We start from the raw sequence: 27,250 nt of genomic DNA, 5'->3' as shown, positions 1-27,250 counted from the left end.
TCCGCCCCGTGGTATGCTATTGATTACCACACAATGATTGACTGGTATCATTGTATGACTTGTTTCAGATGGAGAGAGAGTGTTAGTTGTGGGAAATGCCCTCTGAGGATGGCTTGCACCGAAACAGTGATCGTATACATGACTGCAATATAAAGGATCAATCGAAATGGAACACCTAGACGTCTCCTTCCTCATCACTGTGAAAGATGACTTTAAATTTAGAGATCATCAGTAACCCTCAGACAGTTGTTTGGAAACACTGCACAATGCCGCAAAACTCTTCCAGTTTCCTTATGTTATGATGTTTTCCACTTTTTTTTGTCAATAAGAACCCCACTTTTGGCTTTTACTTCCATCATCCTGTTGTAGAAGCACCAGCAGCATGATTTACACTGTGCAAATGTCCAGTTTTCTGGGAGAGCCAATGGATGGAGATGTATTAATGTCAGTTTAGAACATGCCACAAACCTCAAAATCACAGTGGAAAAAGCAAAATGTATGGCCATGTATGTAGCTGTAGTCATACACTGTTTAGATGTGTTACAGCAGAAAAAATCAGTGTATCAGACAACTACTTATGGGCACTCTCTTGTAAAGGACACTCTATAGGGTATGGTTCTTCTACAGCATGTGTGATGGAACTTTACACTAGTCTATGGAAGCGACTTCACTCATGAGTCACCTGCTACAATGAACGAATGCTTGCATATTTAATAGGATCGCTCTATGCCAGCATGCATATGGTATTTGTTTTCAATGTATCAGAAGATAGGGACATGGTAATATTTTATTGAGTTCTCTACTGGGTGACATTAGCGGGGTTTTTATAGTTCATAGTTTTTCTCTGTTTGATGGTACAAAATAATGAACTGGGAGAGACTGTTTGGGTGATAGACATGAAGGCACCCTGAGAAATTTAGATCTCCTTCGGATTGCAGTACCTGTATGTGTTTGGAGACACATCGAAATGCAGTATCAAAATCCTCTTACTTCTTCCAGTTCCCATAATTGCTCGTATTGTCTTTCCTACTATCTTATGTTGCACCATAGAGGAAGTTTCGTTTGGTGCTGGCAGAGCTATGACAACATGTTCCCATTTCCAATGAGTACTCAAAACACGGCTCTGTCACATTAACTCAGCTCTCCAAAATGGTTCAAATGGCTCTGAGCACTATGGGACTCAACTTCTGAGGTCATTAGTCCCCTAGAACTTAGAACTAGTTAAACCTAACCAACCTAAGGACATCACACACATCCATGCCCGAGGCAGGATTCGAACCTGCGAATTACAAGATGCAGAGGGACTGTCTAAAAAACTGCACTAGAGTTTATGCTGTTGTGGACAGGTTCACAAAAGGGTTACTCTTTTTGAGATCTGATAGTGGCACGAATATTATTCACCAGTGGCTGTAATCGTCATAAGTCGTCTCCACAGGATCCAAGTATATGGCTTCATTCCAAACTGCAGACAGTATTTCTACTTGGAAGCATAGTGCTATTAGAGATTGTTGTGTGTGCCTGTGGAACGTACACCTCTTTTTATGCAGGGTAATGTCACTGTTATTGTGTTTTTAATAGCCCCGACTTTACGCAAAATGTATGTTGCCAGCAGTAGATTTCTTCTGTGGTCAGTTTCAAATGTCGGTTCTCAGTAGTGTTCCCTGAAAATAACAATATCTTCCATTCAGGGTTCCCATTTGAACTACCTGGAGAGAGTAATGTGATTGCTGAAGAGGAAAAAATTACTCGCCATGCAAAGTGAGTCTCATGATCAATTTAATTAACTAGCGAATCAAACGGATATCAGTGACATTCCACGCTGTGGGTGGAAGTGATGGCTAGGACACCACGGAAATAAGTCTTGACTTGGCGTTTTTTCTTTTTTTTCCTTTTTTTGCTGTGGCAATATCTTTTAACAATATTTCAATCACCCACCTACACAGAGAGAGACAACTATGAGACATTTGGTTACCTTAACAGAGAGCTCAAAAGTGAGGAGTCATCCTGTGACATTGGTAGATCTTAGCACTATGTCATGAGCCAATAATGAGTTTCATATTCTAGTCCTGTGATGAAAGATGTAACTGGTAAGAAAAGATTTTTTCCTACTTGATGAGAAAATACTTAGAGGAAATGTAGCCAATGCCATACTGTTACAGGATTTTCACAACAAGTAACGATACTTCAGTGATGTGAAAAATTGCGTATGTGTCGATTTCTTCTGTCTTCGAAAACGACTTTTATAAAAGGGGGAAATTTAAATTTCACGTGATAAATTCGAGGTTTATGGTTAAAAACATTGCTGCTTCAGTTTGGATAAAGTGGATTTTTTAAACTGGTGGATCTATGTCTGGGTGGAATTGTTTAGAACTACTATATACATCCAAGCTGTGGCTGCTTGTTTCGAAGTGCACCACTGCTGCCTGGAGCGGCGGTCATGAGGAGTCAGCAACCGGAAGTTACAGATTAACTCAGCCTGTGATGGGTACAAAAAAAGCGTTGACTTGTCCAACCTTGCCTGTGACAGTGAAGGCTGGTGAAGTGACCAGTGTGCTGGGTGAGTGCGACAGAAGACGACATGTGTGTGTTGTGTGAGAGAAGATTAAAAATGACAGGTGTTTGTGCTGGACATATTGATAGCATCCAAATTCCTACCATTCCAATCATCCCCAGATGCCCTCCATGGCAACTACTGCTATGACTGGATCTTGGTTTAAGTGTGTCGTGTTTAGTGCTTCTCAATACATCGATGTTGACTGTCTTGCAGTGGTATTTGTTGATGTCTCTATCCTCTCACAAGGAGTAGATCCTTTTTCCTCCTCATCCTTTCAAATGTAGCAGAGAACCAGTTGTGTTCGGGTATTAGTGTGACATCTGGTCTGTCAGTCATAGAGCCCAAGCACACCTCTTGGACACTGACGCATGGCGCAGCCGCTCAGAGACATGTGCCTTTGCAGGACCCAGAGTGGCCTACGTGTGTGGTGGCTCAAGCCAGGGCTCTGTGCAGGCTATTGGATGGCTGATGGTGGACAGTGCGAGCTTCGCAACTGAAAGATTTTTGATAGTGTAACTACGTGTGATGGATGTTTCATAACGTTATTCCTTGCATGATCGGAAAAAAGCGATTTATTTAATTACTTCTTTGAGATACATTTTATATGAGCTGAATCTTCCCAGGTAGTAGAGAACGATCAGCAAGAGAGATCCAACCGCTGCAAATTGAATCTTTTATAAATAATCAATGTAGCCTCTGCTATGTAATTGAATTTCCTGTGAGATCCTTCCTCTCCAGCACATATTGGCAAGTTTCCAGGGGGGAGGGGGTGGGAGGGGAGGGTTGTGGTATCTACCAGAGGGAAGAGGGGTTAATTAATTGATCAATTTAATTAATTAGTCAATCAAATTAATAGAATGGGATAGGGCTATTGGAATAACTCAGCCCTGAAAGTATACCTGCATCAGTGAGGGGGAAGGGGGAAGGCTGGAGGTATGCTGAAGGGTTGGGAGGATGAAGGGTAGGGGGTGGGGAGGGAGAAGTTTGTCAGAAGGACAGATTATCCCCAGGGGGTAATAATCCTCTTAGAAGAACAGTAAGTTCAGGACCTCTCAATCAAAGGAGAACAATAGGTTTGCCCCTGATTGTATACTTACCCATGATGTAGGTAAACTTCACTAACAAAATGCGCTCATACCGCCAGTGCCCTACTACTCATCACGTCAAAATTTGTGATGAAATCGTTGAAATGGGCTAGCATGCCAAGTTTCATGACCCTAACCCAATGGAAAACTTTTGAGATAAATCTGGATATCCATTTTCGCTCCACACCCTAGCAATCCACATGAAAACCTTCTGTAGTTTTGGCTCTTGAGGAAGAAAGAGCTACCATTCCTTGGCAGACATTCAGACATCCCACTGAAAGTGTCACCAGCAGATTTCAAGCTGTCATAAAGGGCGACGGTGGACATGCCCCGTGTTAATGTCCACTAGCAGGTTTCTGGGTGCTTTTTATCATATAGAGTAGATACAGGTATGCTCTGTGGTGTCAAAAGTCATGGGATACCTCACAATATCGTGTCGGACCTCGTTTTGCGTGGCGTAGTGCACCATGCGGCATGGACTCAACAAGTCGTTGGAAGACCCCTGCAGAAATGTTGAGCCATGGTGCCTTTATAGCTGTCCATAATTGCGAAAGTGTTGCCAGTGCAGGGTTTTATGCACGACCTCTCAATTACATCCCATAAATGTTCGATGGGACTCATGTCGGGCGATCTGGAAGGCCAAATCATTCGCTCGATTTGTTCAGAACATTTTTCAAAGCAGTCGCGAGGAATTGTGGCACATTGACACAGCGCATTGCAATCCATAAAAATTCCATCGTTGTTTGGGAACACGAAGTCCGTGAAGGCTGCAAATAGTCCCCAAGTAGCCAAACATAACCATTTCCAGTCAATGATCAGTTCAGTTGCACCAGAAGACCCCATTTATTCCATGTAAACACAGCTCATAGAATCATTATGGAGTCACTACCAGCTTGCACAATGCTTTGTTGAGGACCTGTGGTCATGACTGTGTGGGGTCTGTGCCACAATAGACCATAACCATCAGCTCTTACCAACTGAAATCAGAACTGATCTGAGAAGGTCACGATTTTCCAATAGTCAAGGCTCCAACCAAAATGGTCACGAGCCCAGGAGATGCACTGCAGGCGATGTCGAGCTGTTAGCAAAGGCACCCGCGTCAGTCTCCTGGCATAGCCCTTTAACGCTAAATTTCACCGCACTGTCCTAACAGATACGTTCGTCGTACGTAGCACATCTATTTGTGCTGTTATTTCACGTAGTGTTGCTTGTCTTTTAGCACTGACAAATCTACGCAAACAACGCTGCTCTCGATCGTTGAGTGATGGCCGTCGCCACTGTTTTGTCCATGGTGAGAGATAATGCCTGAAATTTGCCATTCTCGCCACACTCTTTGACACTGTGGATCTCGGAATACTACTGTAGCTATTTCGGAAGTGGTATATCTCCTGTGTCTAGCTTCCACTACCATTCCACATTCAAAGTCTCTTACCGTCATCGGCCATAAGCACGTCGGGTACTTATTCACATCAATCACCTGAGCACAAATAACAAGTCCGCCAGGAGACGTCCTTTTTTACCTTTTGTACGCGATACTGCCGCCAACTATACATGTCCATATCGTTACGCCATGACTTTGTTACTCAGTATAGATTTCGATTTCGAATTACAGGCGTGTTGAACATGATAACCGATAAGTGCCGCAAATCCAGTGACTTAAATAGTAACTAGGAGAAATAAATTAAAACTTGGCAACGTATTTTATTCGTTGAGCGCCCCTCGTTCTCTGAACGGATCAGTCCACCTGTTTGTAAGCAGGGAACTGGCAGCAGTGGAGTCCGCCTGAGACTTTCGAAGCGAACACGAGCGCTCTGGTGGAGTGCTGTGGCCCGGCGCTGCTGCCTGCCTGACCGGAAGCTGCGCCCTGCGCCCTTTGTCGCCGGGGCGTCACGTGGCGCCCTAATGAAAGCTGGCCGGCGGTGGGCGGCGGTGGGCGGCGGCAGGGGTCTCGGGTGACGGCTCGCGCCTCGCCGGGCCTCGCCGCTCTACTCGGCCCTCCCCTTACACAGGACCTACGTCTTATGGGCGGGCAGCTCCGTTTCACTTCCTGCGAAGTCAGAGGCACCAGACAGCCCCACGTTCAAAGCTGAGGTGCAGCTGCCGAGGAGGGTAAGCCGCTCTGCCTGCTGAGATATCCCTGTACACGTCCGGTAGTTTACTAAATATATTGCTGTGCTCATGCAGACTCTGTACAGTGAATTGCGGAGCGGATGTGTTACAACAGAATCGTTCCACGTTTTCTGCCCGACACTGAAAACGTCCCACACAATAAACGATCACCTAGTTTTCATTAAAACAATCAAGCTGTGTATATCATTTTCTACTTATACAAGACCACACTGCAATTCAGTCTGAAGTGCTTGCAGGGTGCTCACAGAACCACTTTTGGACTACTTGTCCATCGCTTCACTACTGAATAGCACATGGGGCAAAATGAACACATAAATCTTTCCATGCGAGCTCTGATTTCACTTATTTTTTCACTATGGCCGTTTGTCCCTTTGTAGGCGAGAGTCAACAAAACACAGGGTGGTGTATAAAAATCCGTTGCCGTGTAGTAGACAGCTCATTGCCGCGGGACGAGAGCCGTTTCGACTACGTCAAGATGTATGATCTCAGCGAGATGTATTCTCTTCAAAACAGAATGGCAATAATGGATGCGTATGTGTCTACTGGTTCATTTAACATAACGCCGAACATTTTTGCAAAGAAGTTTCCTGACATTCCCATTCCAGCAAAGACCAATATACAGGATTAGGTCACAAAGGCGCTTACTGCAGCTGCAAACGAAAAAATAATCCAGCTCCATTCTTTTGTGTACTCGCTGTGATCGCGTATGTTTGAGCGCGAATGATCCGTAGTCAAAGAAGTAGACGCGTAAATTGTCACAAGAACTGGACGTTTCACGTAGGTCTTATTAACATGTGTTACACCATATAAGGATGAAGCCCTACAAAATGACATGTGTCAAAGAAATGAAGGAGGAAGATAAGGCAATAAGTGTGAATTATTGTACTGGCTATATCAAATAACTGAGAGTGGAATGTTGGGTCCGCTGCTGTATTTCATGAGTGACGAAGCCGAGTTCCATCTGACAGGACATGTGAACTCCCAGAACACCGGATACTGGTTAACAAACAATCCCTGCCTATACGAATGATGAGGAACCTCCTTATGGTGAAAAAATATGAGTGTGCTGAGCCGTGTCATTAAGTCGGATTGTGGGTCCCATATTTTTTGAAACAACAGTAAACGCCGGCCGGTGTGGCCGTGCGGCTCTAAGCGCTTCAGTTTGGAACCGCGTGACCGCTACGGTCGCAGGTTCGAATCCTGCCTCGGGCATGGATGTGTGTGATGTCCTTAGGTTAGTTAGGTTTAAGTAGTTCTAAGTTTTAGGGGACTGATGACCTGAGAAGTTAAGTCCCATAGTGCTCAGAGCCAATTGAACCATTTGAACCAACAGTAAACACTGCTGCGTATACACGAATCTGAGAATTTTGCGTGTTTACCTTTTCTTTCAAAAGGAGGGGCGACCTGTCACACCTGAGCAAGTCAGTCTCACGAATTCATGAAAGATTGACGGAAGAAAGGACTCCCAAGAAATGATTGTGGGCGCCGCGTTCGCCTGACATAACCACTTGTGATTTAACACGTTTCTTGTAGTGACCATTTTCGCAGCAGCTGTATATAAACTGCAGTTGTTTCAAAGAAAATGCCTTTTTTGCATGCTGCACATCGAAATTTTTGTTTTTATTCATGCACCCAGACATGTTTCGCCTTTTTTACAAGGCATCTTCAGTGGGTTTCAGACGTTACCTGACACCCACTGAAAATGCCTTGTAAAAAAGGTGAAACGTGTCTGGGTGCATGAATAAGAATAAAAATTTCGATTTGCAGCAGGCAAAAAAGGCTTTTTCTTTGAAACTTGTGATTTGTTTCTGTGGGGCAGTCTAAAGTGCAAATAACACAATAACGTTAGTAGACTTGAAGGACAATATTCGTAATGAAATTTTGAGAAGTGATACGGCAGAATTGCGCAAACTGTATATTAACATGTCAGGGCGAGCGCAAGAGTGTATTGAAGCACAAGGAGTTCATTTTCAGCTCTTAATGTAATGTAATGAAAAAGACAACATAAAATTCAGTAAACACAGACCTTTGCATTTGGTGATTTGTTATTTTTTTCTATCGAATTATTACATGTTTATCTATTTGTTATTGTCTGTGCTCGTGGTGGGTTCAAATGGTTCAAATAGCTCTGAGCACTATGGGACTTAAACATCTGAGATCATCAGTCATCTAGAGCTTAGAGCTACTTAAACCTAACTAACCTAAGGACATCACACACATCCATGCCCGAGGCAGGATTCGAACCTGCGACCGTAGCAGTGGCGCGGTTCCAGACTGAAGCGCCTAGAACCGCTCGGCCACCACGGCAGGCACTCGTGGTGGGCAACAATTCGTGCATACTTAGGGAGCAGTCTGGACTCGTGGCCAGGTTTACGTGCACTACTCTGTATTTTAGCAGTCGCAAAAGAAGACGGTGATAGAAATTTCGTGGAAAGTTCTCGCAGCAACGAAAAACGCCTTTGTTTCAATGACTGCCTTCCCGCCTCGGTTATCGTTAACTGTGACAATTTATCTCCTATTTCTGCGATAGTACAATACGACCTGCCATTATTTGAACTTTTTCAATATCCTTCGTCAGTCCTAGCGGGTAAGGATCCCAACCCGCGCTGCAGTACTCCGGAAGAGGACGGACGAGCGTAATGTTGGCAGTCGCTAAAGTAGATTTTTTTTTCATCTTTAAAATGTTCTGCCAATTAAACACAGTTATTCGTTCGCCTTCCCCACAACATTTTCTATGTCATCGTTCCAGTTTAAGCTGTTCGTAATTGTAGTTCCTAAGCATTTAGTCAACTCGTTGACATTTAAACTTGTATGATTAAAAATGTATCCCGAAATTTGACGGATTCCTATTAGTATTACTGTGATGGACCCTACACTTTTTAGCGTTCAGGGTCAATTTCCACTTGTCGCATTACGCAGATATAGTGTGTAAATAATTTTCTAATTCGTATTGAACTCCTGACGAATTTATTAGACCGGACGTGACAGCATCGCCTGCAAATTATCTAGGGGGCTGCTCAGACTGTCTCTCAAATCATGTATATAGATTAAAATCAGCAGACGTTCTGCAAAACGTACTTGGGGAACCCTAGGTATCATTTCTGCTTCACTCGATCACTTTCGTCAATTACTACAAACTCTGACCTTTGTTGACAGTGACAGTCGCACAGCTGAGACGATACTTCATCGGCACGTTGTTTAGCTACAATACTCCTGTGAGGAATGGTGTCAAAAGCCTTCTGGAACTCTAGAAATATGGAATCAACTTGAGAGCCCCCACCGGAAATACTCACTACTTCGTGAGAATAAAGAGCCTGTTGTGTTTCACGAGAACCATATTTTCTGAATCCGTGCTGGCTGTGTTTAGTACGTCGTCTTATTCGAGGTATTTAATAATATTCGAAACAGTATGTTCTTCAAACTCCTTCTGCATACGTCAGTGAAACGGATTACTTATATTTCCTTTTTTGTGTACTGGTGTGACATATGCAGCTTTCCAGTCTTTGGGTAAATATTCTTCGTTGAGAGGGCGGTTTTATATAACTGTCAAAAATATCAGCATACTCTTAAAGAAACCTATCTGGGCCGGCCGCAGTGGACGAGCGGTTCTAGGCGCTTCAGTCTGGAACAGCGCGACCGCTACCGTTCGTCCGTAGCCAATGAGGTGAAAGAAGTTGAGAAAGCTTTCACAACATAAGCCCAAGTTTCAGTGTCGATAAACATTCGCTCTCTCTTTTCGCCACGTCAGATAGTTCCTTTGAAATGCGAACAGCTTCGTTTCCTTTGTGTCGAGGTGTACATCTGCATCTATTAACGGCATTTGTGGAACAATGCAGGTTTCCCCATTTTTTCAACATTACAGCAACACAGTACACTCCATTTACTTCCTTTATTGCTTCTCTGAATATTAAAACAAGTCAAAATGTAATAAGTAGTGACTCATTTAGCACCGTGCCAGGCGTTCTACTAGTACAATACATAACATCGGTGATCATCTTTCTATGTAATTAGTGTATCAAAAACATTTTCTTTCGACTTGCGAAAGAGTTGCAAATCCAAAGCTACTAGGTTTGAAATGCACAGACCATAATGAAATGCCACGTAGGGTTATACTGATACGTTCCCGGTATCATTGTTTACATGCAATTTTCTGTGAAATAATGAAATAATGACCACTTGATGAGGAGGGAGGCAGTGTCGTGGGACCTTCGACGTATGGTACAATAATCTTAAGACAGGTGGGTCCAGAACTACTAAGAGCCGTGTACGAAAATCGAGGCAAGACATGAACTTAATTCAGTATTTGCAGATCCAGCAATAATATTGCCTGAAACTGTAATTTTATCAGGAGTATGAGATAGCTCAGTATAGTTTGTTCAGACAGGGTTATTGAAGAGTACATTATACGTTGTGAAGATACTGAGAAACGAACAGCAAAATTAAGGCAGTCGAGACGTGGGGTATCTAGTAGTTCATTTATAATTTTCACAATATGAGGTATCCCATATTGCATATATGAGTGTGGTTCTGTTAATACAGGTCATTTTCATCATAACACCGATCCAGATAATAGATGGTGGATCTTTTGTGTAATTTTTGAACCTTTCAATAACAGTTGTGTTAAATTGTTATTTTCCATAAACCTATTTAAAAATCGGAAATTGTATGGATCCGTAAGACTATGTTACAGTAATGGTCAAAATACTAACTTAACAATAAATAGAAGTGACAGAAATACATAATGTAAAAATAACAAGTAATTAGAAGTATGATTTCAGAACATAAAGATAGAAGAAAAGACAAATTCTAGTAAAATTTAAAGAAATAAATTGTTGTGCTCCTTTACTTTTTCTTCGTTTTTGGCGCCAGAGTGGCTAGTTGCAAACTGAGCACTTATCGAGTGCTGTGGAGTGTGGGGAATAGTTACTTACGTACTGTACATGCATAAATAAAATAAATCAATGTGTTAAGGTATTTGTATAGTGTTATAACTTACAACACCAGCAACCAATAGGTAACTGTTATAATTTAGTGCAGTGAACCGAGGAGAAGACTTTATTGAAACGAAATAAAGAAAATTGATTTGTGTGAAAGGACACAGTACAGCCAAAGTATTATTTTTCGGTCACAATTGTATTTCGCAATTTCACAGGTACGTATTATATGTCCCACTCCATAGAGATCTCTATTACAGAGACAGGTAGTCGCAATACAAAAAGTTTATTTCTCAAATACAACTTAAGAAAAGTGTTCAGTGTATTACGGAAGTAAAGTTCTTTTAAGTGCAAAATTAAACAAGGGTGTTTCACAGGTGGAAAATAAACGACAGTTCTCCAACGCCAAAAAAAATGAAAGTTCTTCTGTCAAGATAATAGTTAAGTTCCTCAACACATGCAAACAATCAGTTGATAAGTGAGAACATAACATTCTTCAAAAGTGAGCAAAATCGTGAGGTCTGAATAAATTTAAAATTCAACGTAAAACATGTTCCCTAATTCTTAGGTACAAGGAAGACGCCTCCCCGAAGATCGCTCCACTGTTAATATGGCATCACAGACGATCGGGCGTAACCCTGGGCAACGCTAGGAGTTATCCTAGCGGCAGAACCTTCCATCACCAGGACAACAACAATCCTGGACACGAAAATAATAATTCTTGGGTTTGAAAGTAAACAAAGTCCGCATTCCAGCTCAAGTTCCAGAAACAAATACTTTCAAAATATATTAAAGTTGTTCTACAGAGGAGTGGCTCTGACAATCACACAGTGGAGAATATTTTTAAGTCCGACATGGATAAAAGCGCAAACTAAAGTCTTATAACAATTTGTTGATGAAGTAAAAACAGTAGAAATTATACGAAGCCTCAGCCAGCACCTCACCGATCGCATTTAAGAGTCCAGGTGGAGGAGGCAGCGTGCTGACGTGGAAGATCTTGGGAGATGCCATAGCGAAGCGTTGCTGAAATCTTGGTTGTTCGCTGCGGTGAAAGTGGCTTGCTAAGCTCTGGCGCCGGTGTAAATAACTGTGTCGGGGTAGGATACCTGTGAGCCTATTTTAGACACGTAACACTGTGGATGCAGGAAGAGTTGTGGTACATCAGCGGCCCTCTGCTGTCGCTGTGCACGCTGTATGGTCTCCGCCGGCCGCTGTGGACGAGCGGTTCTAGGCGCTTCAGTCTGGAACCGCGCGACTGCTACGGTTGCAGGTTGGAATCCTGCCTCGGGCATGGATGTGTGTGATGTTCTTAGGTTAGTTGGGTTTAAGTAGTTCTAAGTTCTAGAGGACTGATGATGACCTCAGAGGTTGAGTCCCATAGTGCTCAGAACCATTTGAACTGTCGGGTATCCAGTCCGGAACGCTGTTGGTCTGGCCGCGGGGTTCCTGAAGTCAGATTGCTCGTGGCGTCCTTTCTGTAGGAACGAAGAAAACGGCAAGACACAGATGTGCGCAGCGTAAAATGTCTCGGGTGTCACGACCACATTGTTCCCATAACGTCCATGATATCCGATAATTCTGGGATAACGCAGTACTTTTGTTTAGGGAGCCACTTGATGGAAATTTAGCAAGTAACAACATCATGAACGGGCTATTATAATGTTTTCAATGCTAAATCAAAGTTTTGGTGGGTCCTAGAGTAGTTTGAGCTTCATTCTGAGCTGTTTCGCAAACGTAAGCCCACACCGACTTCTATTCTTGACACGCAGAGGCGACCTGTTCGCTAAACACACCTTTCTGCTGCTGTGCTGGCCACAGAGTATAGAAGTAAACAGACGGGCGTTTCTCGTAGCGAAGGACCGGAGGGCATGTGTCCGGACCCCCCACTCCTAGCGTATCTACAGCGCCTAGCGCTGCACCAGTCGCACTGCTGTTTTCTCTGTGCCTGCTTGTTTACTCAATTCCTCATGTCGCCTTTCTATCGGGTTTGCTTTAGATTTGTTAGTTTTCAAGTTAACTGTAACTTGTTCATTTGACAATTGCCGGCGGCAGAATGCAGAAGTAAACTTTGCTTACGTACAGATGGGATCAACTGGCGTCCGACAATAATCGACGGTACACGATTGAAGCACGTGCCCCTGAGTTGTACAGTCACGGCATAGTCATAATGCGTTACTACTTCTGCGTATTCTTAGCGTCTGCTGAAACTGATAGCTATGGAAGAAATATGCCAATTGAAGAGCACAATCATATGGAAAAGTGTTGATAAATGACGTAGTTAAGTTCTGTCGAGAAGAAAAACCGTCAGATCTGCTATGTTTTAAGAACTTTAGAGACAGAATGTGTCTCCTTCAGAGCGAGGACATTGTAACATGGCATGCACACTTTCTAAGAACAATGAGAGAAAACGAGAAAGATGCGAAGAAACCTAAAAGTGTGATCCAAACCCCAACTTCAGTTATTAGATCGAAAAACAACAGTTTTAGCTTCGTACGTTCTCTCTAGAAGAATGTATTTACAGCAGTTGTATTACACGTTCGCTTCAGTTATTAGCCAGTAACATAAGTTTTATTTATTTGCTTTATTTACTACCCTTTCCTGTAGAAAACATTAAAAGCTGCGTTGTTCGACCGAAAAACACGTTTTATTTTCCTATTGTTCATTTCGATTGTTTTTCTGTGGACGTATGTTAAAGGAATGTCTGCTTGCTAAAACGTATACCAAGTACAGTTGAGGAACTGTGTTAAATTTTGACTGAGCACAGTTGTAGGCCTATCGCTTGTGTATTATTCGAAACAAACAATGGCAGAACATGCCAACAGTTCATAGCACTCTTAGCTAAAGTGGCAATTGTAAAGTGAGCAGCTTATACACAAATGACCGAATAAATTCAGTAACGCAGGTAACGTTGTGAACAAAACATTATAGGAAATGTTCTCAACAAAACAATATAGTAACATTGTTCTGTGAAACCATACAGCATAGGCAGAAATAACATACTGTGATAGTCATGAACTGGCAACTCCAGTAGCTTTTCATTTCATTACGGTTTTCTTTCATTTCCAGCTTCGTTTTGTATCGGTAGCACGTGGAAGAGAGAAAGGAGAGGCAGCCCTGCACTCGACATAGCAGATGACAATAGCCGCACGCGTGGCGCGTAACTGCCAACCATGTAGCGGTGAATTTCCAATATACCTCACGCATTTTATCGAGAATGGAAAGAGGACTCTCCACCCACCATTATAAACAATTTCTGTTCGTTAGCTATATTTCGTACACAGCAACCTGTGTCCCAAAACCTACCAAAGGTAAGTGGCCAGCGAGTACATTTTCCACTGCAAAGTTTCCAAAATATGCACGGTGTTGTGATTTTATTTTACTTCGAAATATCGCAATAACTATGGTTCATAACGAAAATAAGACAAGTTCAGTATCAGGCTGGAATGTGTGGTTATAAGACGTAGAAAAAAAATATTTGTCATACTGAATAGTTTCCCCAAAATCGAGTAAGACAGACTGCAAAGCGGAGAAAACGCGCGAACCCCAAAACAGTTGTTTTCATTTCTTTACGAGAAAACTCAAAGTGTTACTGAGAAACTAACTGCAGAGATCTTATATCTAAATTTTCGCCGAGACATTTAAGTCTCATCTTGATCCACGATAATGATGGAAGCTGAAGAAATGAATGAAAGTCTTAGCTACGGGCGGGAGTCGAACCCGGGTGCGCTTGCTTACTAGACAGAATTGCTGGCTATTACAGTGCTGCATGAACTACCCAGTCCAATGCTCTTCCCAGCACAAACTTAATATCTTCAGCTTGTTTCTCCCGTAAATTGTCACCACTGCTAGGGCTCTCCGGCACTGGAATAGCTATTTAAGGGGAAAATAAGCTGAAGAAATGAATTGAAGTTTGTGTTCGGGAGGGCATTCCAATGAGTAGTTTACGCAGCAATAACGACTGTAGGGCTGCCGTGGTGTAATGGTCAGCATTCTGCCTGGTAAACAAGAAGACCCGCGTTCGAATCCCAGCTGCCCCACAACTTTTAATTCATTTCTTCAGCTTCCATCATTAACTGCAGAGGGGGATGTAGCTTAGTGTCGGTGATGTACAGAGGGTAGCAGAGCCAGGATGGGGAAGGTGTAGACACATTTATTGGTCGAAACCTTGTTGACACAAATTTATTATTTAACAATAATTGGTTATACATCCAAGTTAATACAATTAACGGTTTAAAAGGAAATTTTAGCAACAAAAACTTAAAAAAAAAAACATTCTCTAGAGGAACATGCAGCCCCACTCTGAAACAATACATAAAGGTACTGTTAGTAAAAGGTATATGACATCGTACAATAGTGCAACACGTACAAATATTAACAATTACATAAGAAAAATATTGAACTTGTGATTTGTACTACATGTAAATCAAACCTTTAAAAAATCCAATTTGCAAAAGTGCAATAAATTCCCTACTGCCTGCTAAAAAAAACATGTGGCAATGATAATCAGGATTTTTTTTTTTACCTCCTGATTTCACTTAAGCTTACGTAAACCCTACATAAATGTCAATGTCATGTGACATCAGTTGACCTTTCGTGACAAATACACAAAATTTCTAAATTATTTTATATCAGTTAAGTAAGCTACAAGACAGAAATAACATTAACGACTGGTGATATGAGTAGACACAGTCAAGTTTTCAATTTCACGACGGTTGGGTTATCTAGCAAATTTTCATTTAAATACTCCCCCCACGTGTTCCAAAATCAGTTCAGTCAGTCTCGAGAAGAAACACAAGTTAATACACAAATATGGCAGTATCAAGAAATAGATGAGTTTATCCCAAGCAATATTAGTAGAATTAGGAAATTTGCAATTTAAACGCACCAATTTTAACAAAGTCTAATGTAATAATAATTTGGACAGAACTTTCATAAAACGATCGATGATAGCGAATACCGTGCCATACACTATGAAACAAATTAAGAATTATTGACAGTAGACACCTGGCACATGATGATATTCTCTGAAGTATTTGAAATCACAGAATGTTGGCTACAAGTACCAACCCCATAATAAAGTAATGATCATGAAATGTAATAAAAGTATATGAAAATTTCGGCCTTAGCCAGGTGACGAGAACCACACCAATACAGTTTCCTGTTACACTCTAGTGCTAGGCCCAACAAACAACAGCTGGTCATGGAGAACCAAGCTAAGCAAGCGAGCATTCCGTCCTCCCCACATACTCGCAAACAGCCACACTCATCGCAGTCCTTAATCGGCAGGCACCAGTTGACTCGCCGCCGCTTCCGTCCTGTCGCCATATCCCGACCAATCCGTCCTCCAAAACTGTCGCTTCGCGCACCAACGCCAACAGCGCTCAGCGATCACGCCCCCTATCGCTGCGGCTAAAACATCTACATCTACATCTTCATCTACATGATTACTCTGCATTTCACATTTAAGTGCTTGGCAGAGGGTTCATCGAACTACAATCATACTATCTCCCTACCATTCCACTCCCTAACAGCGCGCGGGAAAAACGAACACCTAAACCTTTCTGTTCGAGCTCTGATTTCTCTTATTTTATTTTGATGATCATTCCTACCTATGTAGGTTGGGCTCAACAAAATATTTTCGCATTCGGAAGAGAAAGTTGGTGACTGAAATGTCGTAAATAGATCTCGCCGTGACGAAAAACGTCTTTGCTTTAATGACTCCCATCGCAACTCGCGTATCATATCTGCCACACTCTCTCCCCTATTACGTGATAATACAAAACGAGCTGCCCTTTTTTGCACCCTTTCGATGTCCTCCGTCAATCCCACCTGGTAAGGATCCCACACCGCGCAGCAATATGCTAACAGGCGACGAACGAGTGTAGTGTAAGCTGTCTCTTTAGTGGACTTGTTGCATCTTCTAAGTGTCCTGCCAATGAAACGCAACCTTTGGCTCGCCTTCGCCACAATATTATCTATGTGGTCTTTCCAATTGAAGTTGTTCGTAATTTTAACACCCAGGTACTTAGTTGAATTGACAGCCTTAAGAATTGTACTATTTATCGAGTGATCGAATTCCAACGGATTTCTTTTGGAACTCATGTGGATCACCTCACACTTTTCGTTATTTAGCGTCAACTGCCACCTGCCACACCATACACCAATCTTTTCTAAATAGCTTTGCAACTGATACTGGTCTTCGGATGACCTTACTAGATGGTAAATTACATCATTATCTGCGAACAACCTAAGAGAACTGCTCAGATTGTCACCCAGGTCATTTATATAGATCAGGAACAGTAGAGGTCCCAGGACGCTTCCCTGGAGAACACCTGATATCACTTCAGTTTTAAAAATGGCTCTGAGCACTATGCGACTTAACTTCTAAGGTCATCAGTCGCCTAGAACTTAGAACTAATTAAACCTAACTAACCTAAGGACATCACACACATCCATGCCCGAGGCAGGATTCGAACCTGCGACCGTTGCGGTCGCTCGGTTCCAGACTGTAGCGCCTAGAACCGCACGGTCACTCCAGCCGGCTCACTTCAGTTTTACTCGATGATTTGCCGTCTATTACTACGAACTGCGACCTTCCTGACAGGAAATCACGAATCCAGTCGCACAACTGAGACCCCATAGGCCCGCAGCTTGATTAGAAGTCGCTTGTGAGGAACGGTGTCAAAAGCTTTCCGGAAATCTAGAAATACGGAATTAACTTGAGATCCCCTGTCGATAGCGGCCATTACTTCGTGCGAATAAAGAGCTAGCTGCGTTGCACAAGAACGATGTTTTCTGAAACCATGCTGATTACGTATCAATAGATCGTTCCCTTCGAGGTGATTCATAATGGTTGAATACAGTATATGCTCCAGAACCCTACAGCAAACCGACGTCAATGATATAGGTCTGTAGTTCGATGGATTACTCCTACTACCCTTCTTAAACACTGGTGCGACCTGTGCAATTTTCCAATCTGTAGGTACAGATCTATCGGTGAGCGAGCGGTTGTAAATGATTGCTAAGTAGGGAGCTATTGTACCAGCGTAATCTGAAAGGAACCTAATCGGTATACAATCTGGAGCTGAAGGGTTGCCCGTATGAAGCGATTTGAGTTGCCTCGCAACCCCTAAGGTATCTACTTCTAAGAAACTCATACTAGCAGCTGCACGGTTTCAAATTCTGGAATATTCCCTTCGTCTTCCCTGGTGAAGGAATTTCGGAAAACTGCGTTCAATAACTCCGCTTTAGCGGCACAATCGTCGGTAACAGTACCATCGGCGCCGGCCGAAGTGGCCGTGCGGTTCTAGGCGCTGCAGTCAGGAACCGCGAGGCCACTACGGTCACAGGTTCGAATCCTGCCTCGGGCATGGATGTGTGTGATGTCCTTAGGTTAGTTAGGTTTAACTAGTTCTAAGTTCTAGGGGACTAATGACCTCAGAAGTTGAGTGTGGTGTCACCGCCAGACACCACACTTGCTAGGTGGTAGCTTTAAATCGGCCGCGGTCCATTAGTACATGTCGGACCCACGTGTCGCCACTGTGTGATCGCAGACCGAGCGCCACCACAAGGCAGCTCTCGAGATACGGACTAGCACTCGCCCCAGTTGTACGGACGACTTTGCTAGCGACTACACTGACGAAGCCTTGCTCCTTTGCCGAGCAGATAGTTAGAATAGCCTTCAGCTAAGTCAATGGCTACGACCTAGCAAGGCGCCATTAGTAACATTGCATGTATCTAAAGAGTCTCACTTGTATCGCCACAATCTCCAGATGTACCAAAAGGATGGATTAAAGTTAAGTATTCCAGAAGCTACGTACTTTTCTTTATAGCAATCATTACGTATCCTGTTTCAGACCTCACGCACCCTCTTTGGCTTAGCGCGTGCCTGTCGGCTTCCTCTCATTGTGTCTAGGCTGTCTTGTCTAGACACAACATTGAGTCCCATAGTGCTCAGAGCCATTTGAACCATTTTGAAGTACCATCGGCACTGCGTAGCAAAGGTATGGACTGCGTCTTGCCGCTTGTGTACTTTACATACGACCAGAATTTCTTCGGATTTTCTACCAAATTTCGAGACAATGTTTCGTTGTGGAACAAGTGAAATAATCTCGCGGGTAAATCAAAAATACTGAGCCGTGACACAATTTTTAATCCAGGCAAATGATATGATCTGATATTTCATTCCCTGTGAATCATGCGTTTCATGCTGCTTCGGGCAACCAGCGCCTCAGTTGTTGTGGGTACCCAGAGGGAGGGGGAAGCTTGACACACCTCTCGCGGCCCGAAGGCCCGTCTATTTACTTCTACGCTCTATGTTCATGGCCGTCTACCCCGCAGTCTGTGTACCGAGGGATGGAAGCACGTCGCAGTTGGAACTCGGCAGCAGTGATCGGAACAGGGAGTCTATATCGTTAATGATTTCCGGCCGTGGCCATTGTGGGCAGAGAGGGGAAAATACACGCAAAGCTACTTGGCGCGTCTCGGTGCCTGAGTGAAACAGCGGCCGATCGGAGTGCCCCTCAGAAGGCACTCACTCCTTTCGGCCGGTCCTTTGTGCAGCCGCCCTCGCCTGTAATTACATCACACTTGCCGCTCGGGGCCCAGGCCGAAACCAGCAGGTGGTCCTGGGGGACGGGCCCGCTGCCGCTGCCCAGTTACGTTCCACTCGGAGGGAAAGGCTTTGCCTCTCGCACCCTATTATCGTTATTACTGAAACGCGTCTGGAAAATGGAGACTTACTGGAACATTAGACAGTGAGAGAGCGCGAAGGAAAGAAAACGTAATTTAGCACTTCGTGAAGCACTGGGGGTACGTCAGCTTGTTAGGTTGGACTGCCACTTAGTGTTACGTAGGCTGTGCTGCTACTGATCACTGCTGTGGCAAATCTACGACGATAAAGAGCATACGCAGAATTTCATCTACACCGTTCAACAAACGAGAGTAACGGAAGCGCCCATGAACTCAAATGGGAATCGCTGGAGGGAAGAAGACGTTCTTTTCGTGAAACACTGGTTGTTGAAGTTTAGGATACTGGTAGACTGCGGAACGATCCTTCTGCGACCAACTATATTTTGCATGAAGACTGTGAGGACAACGTAAGAGAAATCAGAGCCCGTATGGAACCATACTGGTACTAGAAATTCGTTTTTCCCTAGCACCATTTGAAAGTGGGACGGGATCGGGAATGACTAGCAGTGGTACAAAGTACCCTCCACCATCACTGTATGGTTGCTTGTGGAGTATGTACGAAGATGTAGTTCTACATCCTTTCTCTAAACATCTGTGAAGTGCGGGGCAGAGAGTACTTCCAATTGTACCAAATCTTAAGGAATAGCTGAGAACCCCCCCCCCCCCCTCCCCCGCCGGCCCAGCCAGTGTGGCCGAGCGGTTCTAGGCGCTTCAGTATGGAACCGCACCACCGCTACGGTCGAATCCTGCCTCGGGCATGGATGTGTGTGATGTCCTTAGGTTAGTTAGGTTACAATAGTACTAAGTTCTAGGGGACTGATGACCTCAGATGTTAAGTCCCATAGTGCTCAGAGTCATTTGAACCATTTTTTTGAGAAACCCCGTGTTGCCTCTGTATTTACTTACAGCTGTGCCTGAGCCTTAGCATGCATGGAATTTGTTTTTTACTTATAAAGCTTCTTTGTACGCAATATTTGAAGTAGTATGGTCAGGAACATGAATGAAGAGCTTGTTTGCTTCGCTAACATTGGAGATAGGTATGTAGAGGTGACCATGTGAAAAGCAACCGACACTAATGTCCACGTCGGCAAAACACAGAATATGGCCTTGTTCTTTCTTTATGATCATGGCAGAACATAAACTCTCCAGGAATTGTACACATTTAAAACAAATTGGTAAATTGGTAGAAATAAGTGGCGTTCGGTGTATGAAAACTGGCTCGCCTGTGCCACTTCCTGTCAAAATTGCCTCGTCTATGGTGTTTCATTGGAGAGCAGTAACATTAAGCCTCTGTGAATTAATGGTTCTGAGGAGCGAGATAATGCATCACGCTCTCTATCAGTGATGACGTGGCTCGCTTTCGGAATGAGTTACCAAAGAGTAAGTTAATTTCTGATGTTCCTGAGCTGCAGCAAGTCTCGCTTCACGATCTTCCCTGGATTCTTGTAACTGTACAGGTCTTAGCATTGTAGAGATTCTGTTGTATTCAGCAATGCTAGCCGACCGGTGTGGCCGAGCGGTTCTAGGCGCTTTAGTCTGGAACCGCGCGACCGCTACGGTCGCAGCTTCGAATCCTGTCTCGGGCATGGATGTGTGTGATGTCCTTAATGTCCTTAGGTTAGTTAGGTTTAAGTAGTTCCAAGTTCTAGGGGACTGATGACCTCAGAAGTTAAGTCCCATAGTGCTCACGGCCTGGAGCTGGGAGCAGGGGGGGGGGGGGGGGGCTGTAGTGTATACCTAAACTCTTCAAACTTCGTGAGTAGGCTTTCATGTTATAGTTGAGTTCATCTTGAACTACCTGCCAGGTTACGTTTCCCGGTACTCTCCTGCAGTCAAGAAAACCTGTGACTATCCGTGCTACCTTTATTTATTATCTTTTAATATCCCCTGCTAGTCTTACTGGTGTATGTCCCACACACTTGAGTAATACTCTAGGATGAACTGCACTAATGTTTTGCAAGCAATCACCCTTGTAGACTGATTGGATTTACGCAGTATTCTACCAGTGCACCGAAGACTGCCACCTCTTTTACATTCCACTGAGTATATGTCATTATTCCATTTCTTACTGCTATAGGCTGTTAAACGGTGATATCTGAGTCACTTCTTAATGTTTCATGCCCTTTGTGATACTTCTCATTCTGAAGTACCACACCGAAAATTGTGATTCTTGAGTTTCTCCTGGCGTATTTGATAATCAAAATACCCACGGGTGTACTGCCGGTCTACAGTGTCCAACGGACACAATATTTCGGCGATCATACATGTCGCCATCATCAGGTGAAATGACGGGCTGAGCTCCTGTGAATGTGCCTGCACGGAGATCCGTACACTATGGCTGCTTAGAGGGAACTGGGTTCGGTCGCCGCGGCGGCTGATTTAAATACCCTCCTCCCGCGGCGCGCTCCCTCCGCTGTCCGCGCCCCGCGCCACGGTCGCGCGGTGGAACAGATTGCGAGGCGTCTGAGATGACGTCGGAGTTATGGCTCTGTCCGCCGTTACGTTTGCTCGATTTACACTTGATTAACCCAGTCGCTGGTTCCCAAGCCTTTCTAAGATTATAGCCCCAGTCACGGTTTATGAGGTCGTCATTGGTGCGAATTTCGATGGCCTCTCTAACAACGCTGTCCCATTATCTCGACGTCTGTACCAGAATCCTCGTGCGTTCGTACTCCATAGCGTGATTTTCCGACAAACAATGTTCAGCGACCGCCGACTTGCTCGGATACATCAGTCGGGTGTGCCTCTGGTGTTCACGGCATCGATCCTCGACGGTACGCATCGTCTGACCAATATACGACTTGCCACATTGACACGGAATCTGGTACACGCCGGCCTTCCTCAAACCGAGGTCATCTTTAGCGCTCCCGACCAGTGCACAAGTTTTATTCGGAGGAATAAAGACAGAAGTGCAAGCCCTCCGCAAATTGCTGCAGATTTCAGTGCTGGACCATCAACAAGTATCAGCCTGCAAGCCATTCAACAAAACGTGATCGATGTGGGCCTTCGGAGCCAAAGGCCCACTCGTGTACCCTTGATGACTGCACCACACAAAGTTTTACGCCTAGCCTGGGCCCGTCAACACAGACATTGGACTGTTGATGCCTGGAAACATGTTGCCTGGTCGGACGAGGGAAACATGTTGCCTGGTCGGACGAGTCTCATTTCAAATTGTATCGAGCGGATGGAAGTGTGCGGGTATGGAGACAACCTCATGAATCCATGGACCCTGCTTGTCAGCAGGGGACTGTTCAAGCTGTTGGAAGCACTGTATTTGTATGGGGTGTGTGCAGTTAGAGTGATATGAGACCTCTAGACACGACTCTGACAGCTGACACGTGCGTGAGTATCCTGTCTGATCACCTGCATACATTCTTGTCCATTGTGCATTCCGACAGACTTGGACAATTCCAGCAGACAATGTGACACTCCATACGTCCAGAATTGCTACAGAGTGACTCTACGAACACGCTTCTGAGTTTAAACACTTCCGCTGACCACCAACCTCCCCTGACATGAGCATTATTGAGCATATCTGGGATGCCTTGCAACGTGCTGTTCAGAAGAGATCTCCACCCCCTCGTACTCTTACGGATTTATGGACAGCCCTGTAGGATTCATGGTTTTAACTCCCTCTAGCACTACTTCAGACATTAGTCGAGTCCATGCCACTTCGTATTGAGACACCTTTGATGCTCAAGGGGGCCCTACGCGATAATAGGCAGGTGTGCCAGTTTCATTGGCCCTTCTGTGTATTATCACTTTATCATCATTATACAACGCTCTGCAAAACGTTTGGACAATATAGGTAAAATAACGTACATATTATCTACTGGATGGAAATGAATGAAAGGGTCATACTCATGCACAGAAAGCTGGACATCATGGAACGCTGTGCACTGGTCCTTTCACGAAGAGACCACCTGCGTGGAGTTACCTTGTCACTGTCAGCTACAGCAGCAGATGACCGCTGCAGAATAAAAACAGTAATAAGAGACTGACGTCAAACTGTCACTTTTAACAGAACTGTACCGTTTGCGGTGGTGTCTAGACCATAGGGACCGGACAAATGAAGATGGGGGCCTCATGCTCTTCTCGGGTGAGAACAGATTCAGTCTGAGTAATGATTCTGGACGTGCCGTCATAAGGCGAGAGGTACGATCACGTAATGCACTCAGGAATATTGTCGAACATAATCGTTTCGGTGGTCCAGGTGTGCGGAGGCATAATGTTGCATGGGCCTACTGACCTCCAAAGTTTTGAAAACGGCACACTCATCAGTTAACTTTATTGTTACGCTGTACTTCCCCTCTTTTCATGGGTGCATCTGGTCCTGACTTCAGCGCGACGACATCCAACTACACAGGTGGAAGAGCTCTTGGACGAGTGGATATGCGGCGAATAGATTGGCCTACCAGTTCCTCCGATTTAAATCCCATACAGCACGTGCGGGGTGGGTTGGGGAAACGTGTTTCAGCACGTCCAGACTCACCAGCGACCATCCATAGGTTTGCAACTTTGCTATTGGAACAGTGAAATGTTAAACCAGAAAAACACCTTACCGAACTTATGACCAATATGGGAGTACGTTGTAGTGCGTGCACTGCTGTCCGTGGTGGTTACACACGTTATTTAGAACCATGCCCCGCCTTTTTTAAATGTCTGGAGGACCTTCATGAATCGCGGTAATTTCAGTGCAATTAATTTCTTAGAGTAAAACAATCATTCCTCTTCGTCTCCTTTGGTATTTCTTTCTACTACCTTCTGTACTATATCATAGCAGTTCTTTCTATGTATGGTCCAAGATCAAACGACCTATGTCGATTCACAGTGGCATATCATGCAGAAGATAGTTTCGTCCTTACGTTCTGCACACCAGTGTGTATCCATATTTTAATGGATGTAAAAGAAGGCCTGAAGGCCGAATGTTGCCAGGTGAAACAAATCTGTAAACAATTATGTCACAAGTTTAGAAATTTTCGTCTGGATGGATTATTTTTAATTTCTGTTATTTTAGTACGTAGTTTAAAACGATATACACTCATGCTCATAAATTAAGGATAACTGCAGAATGTGGCGCCACATAACGTGGCACTACACAAAGCCTTGCGGGATTAGCCGAGCGGTCTGAGGCGCTGCAGTCATGGACTGTGCGGCTGGTCTCGGCGGAGGTTCGAGTCCTCCCTCGGGCATGGGTATATGTGTCTGTCCTTAGGATAATTTAGTTTAACTAGTGTGTGAGTTTAGCGACTGATGATCTTAGCAGTTAAGTCCCATAAGATTTCACACATAATTGAGTTGAACACTACACAAAACTGGCGCTAATAGCATAGGCACATAGGGAACACAAACGACACAGATCTGCAAGTCCACGGTATTGGTGATAAGTTGAGAAAGCCGTCCCGGAACACTTGTGCTACGAAACGCCATTGTTTCCTGCACCTGTACCCCGATATCAATATGGGATACGATCACCACGCACGCGTTCGCAGGCCGCACAACAGCTTGGCATACTCTGGATCAGGTGGTCGAGCATCTGCTGGTGCATCAGTGCCTGTCGGAGCTCCTGAAGTGTCGTAGGGGTTTGAAGACGTGCAGCGATACGTCGACCGAGAGCATCACAGACGTGCTCGATGGGGTTTAGGTTTGGAGAACAGGCAGGCCACCATTCGCCTGATATCTTCTGTTTCAAGGTACTCCTCCACAATGGCAGCTCGGTAGGGCCGTGCCTTATCATCTATCAGGAGGAAGGGACCCACTGCACCCCTGAAAAGGTGGACATCATACTGGTGCAAAATCACGCCCCGATACACCTGATCTGTTACAGTTCCTCTGTCAAAGACATGCAGGGGTGTAAGTACACCATCAAACCACGACGTCCATACAGGTCCCTTTCAAGGACATTAAGGGGTTGGTATCTGGTTCCTGGTTCACGCCAGATGAAAACCCGGGGAGAATCACTGTTCAGACTATACATGGACTCGTCCGTGAACATAACCAGGGACTACTTTCCAATGACCATGTACTGTGCTCTTGACACCAGGCTTTACGGGCTCTCCTGTGACCAGGGGTCAGTGGAATGCATCGTGCAGGTCTCCGGGCGAATAAACCATGTCTGTTCAGTCGTCTGTCGACTGTGTGTCTGGAGACAACTGTTCCAATGGCTGCGGTAAGGTCCCGACCAAGGCTACTTGCAGTACTCCGTGGCCGTCTGCGGGCACTGATGGTGAGTTATCGGTCTTGTTATGGTGTTGTACACTGTGGACGTCCCGTACTGTAGCGCCTGGACGCGCTTCCTGTCTGCTGGAATCGTTGCCATAATCTTGAGATCACACTTTGTGGCACACGGAGGGCCCCTGCTATGACCTGCTGTGTTTGACCAGCCTCCAGTCGCCCTACTCATAAGATCACTAATATGTGTTCTTTGAGCCATTTTCAACACACAGTCACTATTAGCACGTCTGAAAACGTCTGTACACTTACTCGCGGCACCGTACTCTGACATGCACCAACACACCTCTGCCTATGTGGACCGCTGCCAGCGCCAGCGTGCGACGACCGCAGGTCAAATGCACCACATGGTCATACCCCGAGGTGATTTAAACCCGTAAACCGCCCACCAGATCGTTGTTTCACCATGTATCAGCATTATCCTTGATTTATGAGCATGATTGTAGAAGCTTATCAAGACGTAAAAGTAGAGAAAGCAGTAAAGACACATTCTCGTCATGATCCGTGCATCCAGCTATTTCTAGTTTGGACACAAACTTTATACCAAATCACATTAAAAAAAGATAAGGCTGTACTGCTTACAACTCCACGTAAATATTTGAAAGCAGACTTTCTGCAAGCTAACTCGTATTTTTGACGTTTTACGATATGTAATAGAAGTGACCAGCAAGCAACTGTTCATAACTGCCCTGCGACGAAGATTTTCTCGCCAGACTGCTCGCAGACTTGCGACAACTTTCACGGTTGTGTCGGACAGCCTTCGAGCGGCTGTCATCCGCAGATAAAGACAAATTACGTCTGTTACAGCTGCCGCGCCAGCTGAGATTTTCCGCTGGCGTCACGTCCGTTCGTAGCGCTACGTACCTGCTTCCTACAAAGACGCCATATTTCGTTTCTGTTGTGCTAGGTTAAAACACTGCAAGCCGTTAGTCGCTGCATTTCTCTGCTGGATTCCCCTCTCCTCAGAGTCATTCCTGCTGCTAATAAATATTTCGCTTACTTCAAACTAAAACGACGAAGAGTAAGACAGAGAAGGTTCTCATCCACAAGTTGCTGTTTCCAGGACACGACAGAATGGCCTTTTGTGATGCACACAGCGTATATTGTTTGAGAAGTTCATAACATGGCGCGTTACCCCCATGACGGAGATTACTGTGGTGACTGCAAGAGTGATGTAGTACAAGTTCTAGCTGGAAAACTTCATTCCACCAGTAGCTATACGGCCAGACTGGAACATTTAGCACTGTTATTCATTATCTTTCAGCACATTCACGACCTTTATCCAAAAGTGTTTCGTTCGAAAGACAGTGAAGCATTGCCGCTGTGTTATCAAGACATACTGATCACATTGTTAACTGTAAATCGGATATCATCTTTTCATTTAGACATTTGCCAATTTTTGGCTTCTTATACCATAATTTGTTGACGACTGATGGCCGTAAACGCAGATGAAGATACTTGGGACAGATGGAGATATAAGGTCATACAGAAATTAAATGATGAAGATGATGTTAAGTGCAGATTCCATTGCATGTAGATTGGTGCAATACGACGGTTGAATATGTTATTTGACTACTTGTATTCCGCGCCATAGTAGAATGACATTCAAAATGAAGTATGGAGAT

This window comes from Schistocerca americana, chromosome 4 (genome assembly GCF_021461395.2).
Source record: "Schistocerca americana isolate TAMUIC-IGC-003095 chromosome 4, iqSchAmer2.1, whole genome shotgun sequence".
Lineage (NCBI taxonomy): Eukaryota > Metazoa > Arthropoda > Insecta > Orthoptera > Acrididae > Schistocerca > Schistocerca americana.
This window is presented reverse-complemented; position numbering follows the sequence as displayed.